Here is a 6,643-nt window from a genome sequence, read left to right on the forward strand (position 1 = left end):
TGAAGTGCAGTTTTGACCCTACAGGATGAAGTGCTGTTTTCACCCTATAGGATGAAGTGCTGTTTTCACCCTATAGGATGAAGTGCAGTTTTGACCCTATAGGATGAAGTGCTGTTTTGACCCTACAGGATGAAGTGCTGTTTTCACCCTATAGGATCAAGTGCTGTTTTGACACTATAGGATGAAGTGCTGTTTTGACACTATAGGATGAAGTGCTGTTTTCACTCCCAGCCAGCCACCCAGCCAGCCAGCCAGCCAGCCAGCCAGCCAGTTGTAAGAAGATATAAACCCTCTGGATCAGGTGTCAGTTGAAGCTGTCCCATCAGACACCAGACACCAGAGAATATAGTGTCAACATTATACTCTTGATCAATGACAGTCTATGCATCAATAGAATAAAGGAAGCATACAGCAGGTACTCGTTAGACAAACATTTGGTCAGTTAATTGAAATCGTTGGCAAATATACAATATTGTTCAGTTGTCTGAAATCAAAATGTACAACTGACTGCATATTAGGTCCAGTTTATCTCTTGGAATATAACCTGAGGTTAAGTCCCAAATGGAACTATTAAATGCACCATTAAATAAGGACTGGTTTTGTTCTATTTTTGTCCAGGATTTGGGATGGACATGGCAACCCACTGCACCCCCTCTGATGACTAACTGGAACACGTGTGTGAGTGTGTGGTCAATTCAAGCTCCCAGAATGCATCAAATGGCGAGGCTTTATTTGATAACCAGAGCATTTCAGGACGTGCTCTCTGACTGTGCTCCATTAAATAAGGACCGGTTCTGTTTCCGCTGTGATGGGATTAACCTGTCACAACCAATCAGGACACATTAACTTGTGACTGTCCGCCAATCAGATCAGTTGATACTCTGCCTCTGTGTAGCCTCGTCCATTCTGCAAGGGGTCAAAGGTCCTCTCTCTTCACCCTTATTGGTTCTGATAAAACAATGCCTGCTTCCTAAATGGCATCCTACTACTACACTACTTTAGACCAGGGCCTATAGGGGTAGTGCACTACTTTAGACCAGGGCCTATAGGGGTAGTGCACTACTTTAGACCAGAGCCTATAGGGGTAGTGCACTGTGTAGGGAATAGGGTGCCATTTGGGATGGATCCTTAGTCACAATTCACCCAACCTTGTGATTTGACACGGCCCTAAGGACAGTCTACAATAACGTAAACAAAGTACTTTTGATTAATTAATTAATGACTTGTTAAAGGCTGTAGTTCCTTCTTCGTCCACATAGTTGGACTTGATCCAACCCTTTTTCACTGAAGCATCTTTACCAAGAAGTCCATGGGGCACATTCTGATACTCAAACTAAACTGTATCATATGCAAAATAACGTATGCACAATTAGCTCACAGTGATAAAACACTTAGTTCTGACACTTTTTTTGTACACTGTTTAACAGGAGTTCTTCATTAAGCCTCTAGGGCTCTCTGTTCGTAAGGGCAGAAAGCCCAACTTCCTGTTAGGTTGCTTCCTGTGATCAAGAGGCTCTCTGTTCGTAAGGGCAGAAAGCCCAACTTCCTGTTAGGTTGCTTCCTGTGATCAAGAGGCTCTCTGTTCGTAAGGGCAGAAAGCCCAACTTCCTGTTAGGTTGCTTCCTGTGATCAAGAGGCTCTCTGTTCGTAAGGGCAGAAAGCCCAACTTCCTGTTAGGTTGCTTCCTGTGATCAAGAGGCTCTCTGTTCGTAAGGGCAGAAAGCCCAACTTCCTGTGATCAAGAGGCTCTCTGTTCGTAAGGGCAGAAAGCCCAACTTCCTGTTAGGTTGCTTCCTGTGATCAAGAGGCTCTCTGTTCGTAAGGGCAGAAAGCCCAACTTCCTGTTAGGTTGCTTCCTGTGATCAAGAGGCTCTCTGTTCGTAAGGGCAGAAAGCCCAACTTCCTGTGATCAAGAGGCTCTCTGTTCGTAAGGGCAGAAAGCCCAACTTCCTGTTAGGTTGCTTCCTGTGATCAAGAGGCTCTCTGTTCATAAGGGCAGAAAGCCCAACTTCCTGTTAGGTTGCTTCCTGTGATCAAGAGGCTCTCTGTTCGTAAGGGCAGAAAGCCCAACTTCCTGTTAGGTTGCTTCCTGTGATCAAGAGGCTCTCTGTTCGTAAGGGCAGAAAGCCCAACTTCCTGTTAGGTTGCTTCCTGTGATCAAGAGGCTCTCTGTTCGTAAGGTCAGAAAGCCCAACTTCCTGTTAGGTTGCTTCCTGTGATCAAGAGGCTCTCTGTTCGTAAGGGCAGAAAGCCCAACTTCCTGTTAGGTTGCTTCCTGTGATCAAGAGGCTCTCTGTTCGTAAGGGCAGAAAGCCCAACTTCCTGTTAGGTTGCTTCCTGTGATCAAGAGGCTCTCTGTTCGTAAGGGCAGAAAGCCCAACTTCCTGTTAGGTTGCTTCCTGTGATCAAGAGGCTCTCTGTTCGTAAGGGCAGAAAGCCCAACTTCCTGTTAGGTTGCTTCCTGTGATCAAGAGGCTCTCTGTTCGTAAGGGCAGAAAGCCCAACTTCCTGTTAGGTTGCTTCCTGTGATCAAGAGGCTCTCTGTTCGTAAGGGCAGAAAGCCCAACTTCCTGTTAGGTTGCTTCCTGTGATCAAGAGGCTCTCTGTTCATAAGGGCAGAAAGCCCAACTTCCTGTTAGGTTGCTTCCTGTGATCAAGAGGCTCTCTGTTCGTAAGGGCAGAAAGCCCAACTTCCTGTTAGGTTGCTTCCTGTGATCAAGAGGTGTGCATCTGTTTTTGCTTATTATTATTTTGAAGCGCTTGTGACAAAGCACTATAAAATGTATGTGTAAATAATGATTGTTAAAGGATAGTAGTACTACAATGGGAAGTCATCTATAAATATGGAAGTGTAGTGTTCTCCAAAGGATCCATTTTGTTTTTGAAAAAAAAAACAGAAGAAATTAAAATGTACAGAATATCACAGGATATTAGTGAGTGCAGGTTTTTCGCTTTCTTCCAAGATATAATCGAGGATGGATGGATGGATCGAGCAGTGGAGCTTTTTCAATTGACTGATTTCCTTATAAGGAACTGTAATTCAGTAAAATCGTTAATTGTTGCATGTTGTGTTCTATATTTTTTGTTCAGTATTGTAATGATAGAGTAACTATCTTTGATCGCCAGCACATTTCATCTGTAAGCTATCTAGGACGTACAGGGAACACTATAGTGTTGTCGAATCATTCTAACATGGTAAAGCAGTGATTTCTGCTCATAGATTACGCGCGTAATAATTAAAGGAATTAAATTGCTCTGTTTTAATACCCAATTTGAAATTAAACACTCTGTCAATTCATAAGGATTTGTAAGACCCTTATTCTATAATAATGGACAGAGCCCAGTCTTAAAGTCAAACAGCAGAGTTTATTCACGAGAGTACTGAGCACGATACAGTTTACCACAGGTTATAAACTGAAAATGACGTCATTAGTTCCAACACCAACCCGTGCCATCTCCGTTCCAGTACAAAGGATGTATCTCAAGCCTTCCCACAACCATCTCCCCACCAATTTAATATAATTTATGAGCCAAGGTCTTCTTGTGTAGATAAGCATTCTAGCCAGTCTGAAGATATTGTTCATTCATTTCTACCAAGGAACAGACAGTCATTGTTCTAACTCACATTCACACACATTATATTCAGTACTGGGGTCAAGAAAGAAAACTCATACATATACAGCAACATAATAGTATTCTGATTAGTACATATACAGTAACATAATAGTATTCGGATTAGTACATATACAGTAACATAATAGTATTCTGATTAGTCAGTCCTGATTGAAATGTATACATAATTAGTCATCATTGATAAAAATTCCCTTAACAGTAATCTAGCCATCGCCTCTCCATTCTTCAACTATCCATTGGTTTTGTCTTGTTCCATTTGTAACGGATGTGAAATGGCCGGGGCTTTTGACTGTTGTTGATGTGTGCAGAGGGTCCCTGGTTCGCGCCCGGGGATAGGGGCGAGGGGACGGTCTAAAGTTATACTGTTACACATTCACACCTGGGTTTCATTCCCCCAATCCCACTACATGTATTTAGTCCTCTGTTCCCCCTCATGTCTTTGTGTGTAATTATTTTGTGTGTTCCGTGTTTGTACGCACTAGGCTAAGCGTTTGTTCTTTTCCGAGTGTTTTCACAAAGCTTATTTGTATTGCTGTACATTATGTTGTGTAACATTTGTGCGCGTTATACACTTTGCCTTGTTGTCTGGAGCAGGGTTTTGACGCAGCTGCGTCCATCTGTGTATCTCTCCTGCCATAATGAAGTGTTCACAACTCTCTGCTCTCCTGCACCTGACTTCACCACCAGTACGCACACGCCTGACATACAGAATGACAAATCCAGCCCAAAGAGGGAGATTTAAAATATATATATACAGTGCCTTGCGAAAGTATTCGGCCCCCTTGAACTTTGCGACCTTTTGCCACATTTCAGGCTTCAAACATAAAGATATAAACTGTATTTTTTTGTGAAGAATCAACAACAAGTGGGACACAATCATGACGTGGAACGACATTTATTGGATATTTCAAACTTTTTTAACAAATCAAAAACTGAAAAATTGGGCGTGCAAAATTATTCAGCCCCTTTACTTTCAGTGCAGCAAACTCTCTCCAGAAGTTCAGTGAGGATCTCTGAATGATCCAATGTTGACCTAAATGACTAATGATGATAAATACAATCCACCTGTGTGTAATCAAGTCTCCGTATAAATGCACCTGCACTGTGATAGTCTCACAACAACAACAACAACAGCTGTACAATTACAGTTCAGAATGACGTATCTACTGAATGTCCAAGCCCCAAATGGCACTCTATTCCCTATATAGTGCACTACTTTAGACCAGGGCCCATATGGTTCTGGTCAAAAGTAGTGCACTACATAGGGAATAGGGTACCATTTGGGAGGTACCCTGTATCTGAAGGCACAATGACTGGTGACAGGGGTGAGACACAGTAAGAGAGTAAACAGAAGCACACATTTTACCAACTTCTCTCGCCGATTTGAGAGAAGGGTAAACCTTGATAGGAAGTGATTGGCTGAGTGTAAAACATGAAATTACCTTGGTAGAAAAGGATAGGCTGAGTGTAAAACAGGCCTCTACATAAATCCTCAGGCATGTTAGTCAGGAATACAGGCCTCTACATAAATCCTCAGACAATATAATATTGAATATCCCAAGACCAGACAGTCACTCCTTTGGTGATTCTTTCTCAAATGGCAGCCTATTCCCCATAAAATAGGGCTCAGGTCAAAAGGCAGCCTCTTCAAAAGTAGCGCTCTATATAGGAAATAGGGTACAATTTGGGACGCAGGCTGATTTGTGAAGAGAGACTCCAGACAGAGCAGTATGGGTAATGAAGATGGCTGCCCACCGGAGTGTGACTCGGTGTCATCCTGGTCACTGATAGCAGATACTGCCGATAACGCTTGAATAACGTCAGTCAACCACAGTCTTAGTTAGAAGCTCCTAAATACCCGTATGAATGGCGAGCAAAACTACACCATGACTCGCAGTGAATCAGCAGGTTACCATCAGGTGGGGTATTAGGAATGTTACTGGACCCTCCTGGTCCATGCTGCCCCCAGCCATGGGGGTAGTGGGCTAGTCGGTAGGGGTTAGGGGTTAGGGTCTAGGGGTTAGGGTCTAGGGCGTAACCCCCTCCTGGTCCATGCTGCAGCCCAGCCATGGGGGTAGTCGGCTAGTCGGTAGGGGTTAGGGTCTAGGGGTTAGGGGTGTAACCCCATCTTGGTCCATACTGACCTCTAGCGCCTCTATCGTTGCAGAAATCAGAGATCATGCAGTCCCACTCATCTCCTTCGGAGGGGGCTAGCCCTTCGTCAGACCTGCCCCCTCCTGCCGCCTCGTTCCCATTGGTGGTTGAGGCGGAGCCGGTGGAGCGGCGGGAGCGGCCAAAGCTGTCGGCGATGATGCCGCGGCCGTCCTTAACTCCGATGGTCTCCAGGAAGTTCTCAAAGTGCTGGCTGTCCTTCTCAGGGATGAAAGGCCTCAGGCCTGGGAGGTAGCGGAGGAGGGAAGAGGGTATTAATGTATTATATGTGTTAAACAGGAAGTTCTCAAAGTGCTGGCTGTCCTTCTCTGGGAGGCTGGGGTGGAGGAGGGGGACGGAGATTTACCATTGCCTCCAGAGAACCCTGGAACGAACTGTAGAAAACACACACAACAGCATTAGAACCCTAGAGAACAGCAGCATTAGAACCCTAGAGAACAGCAGCATTAGAACCCTACAGAACAACATTAGAACCCTACAGAACAACAGTATTAGAACCCTGGAACTACCTAAACAACACAGAACAACAGCAGTGGTTCGGCTCCGGCAAATGTCTCTGTCCAGGAAGTCCATAGTGGACTCAGTCTAAACTATCTGGACCACCTGGCTGAGTAGTGTTCCTCCTGGATAACAACATATATTAGAGTTTATTAGGATGCCCAATAGAGTTTATTAGGATGCCCATTAGAGTTTATTAGGATGCCCATTAGAGTTTATTAGGATGCCCATTAGAGTTTATTAGGATGCCCATTAGCTGTTTCTCATGCAGCAGCTACTCTCATAAAGGACACTAAGAATCTACGACCCCACAACAAGTTGATGGCCACAAAGTATGACA

General features: G+C 44.3%; 1 pseudogene; it reads right to left on the bottom strand.

Moving 5' to 3' along the window:
• Positions 1–4,706: 4,706 nt before the first annotated feature.
• LOC121839953 lies at positions 4,707–6,378 on the bottom strand (annotated as a pseudogene).
• Between the last annotated feature and the right edge of the window lie 265 nt (positions 6,379–6,643).

This window comes from Oncorhynchus tshawytscha, linkage group LG18 (assembly GCF_018296145.1).
Source record: "Oncorhynchus tshawytscha isolate Ot180627B linkage group LG18, Otsh_v2.0, whole genome shotgun sequence".
NCBI classification, from domain to species: Eukaryota; Metazoa; Chordata; class Actinopteri; order Salmoniformes; family Salmonidae; genus Oncorhynchus; species Oncorhynchus tshawytscha.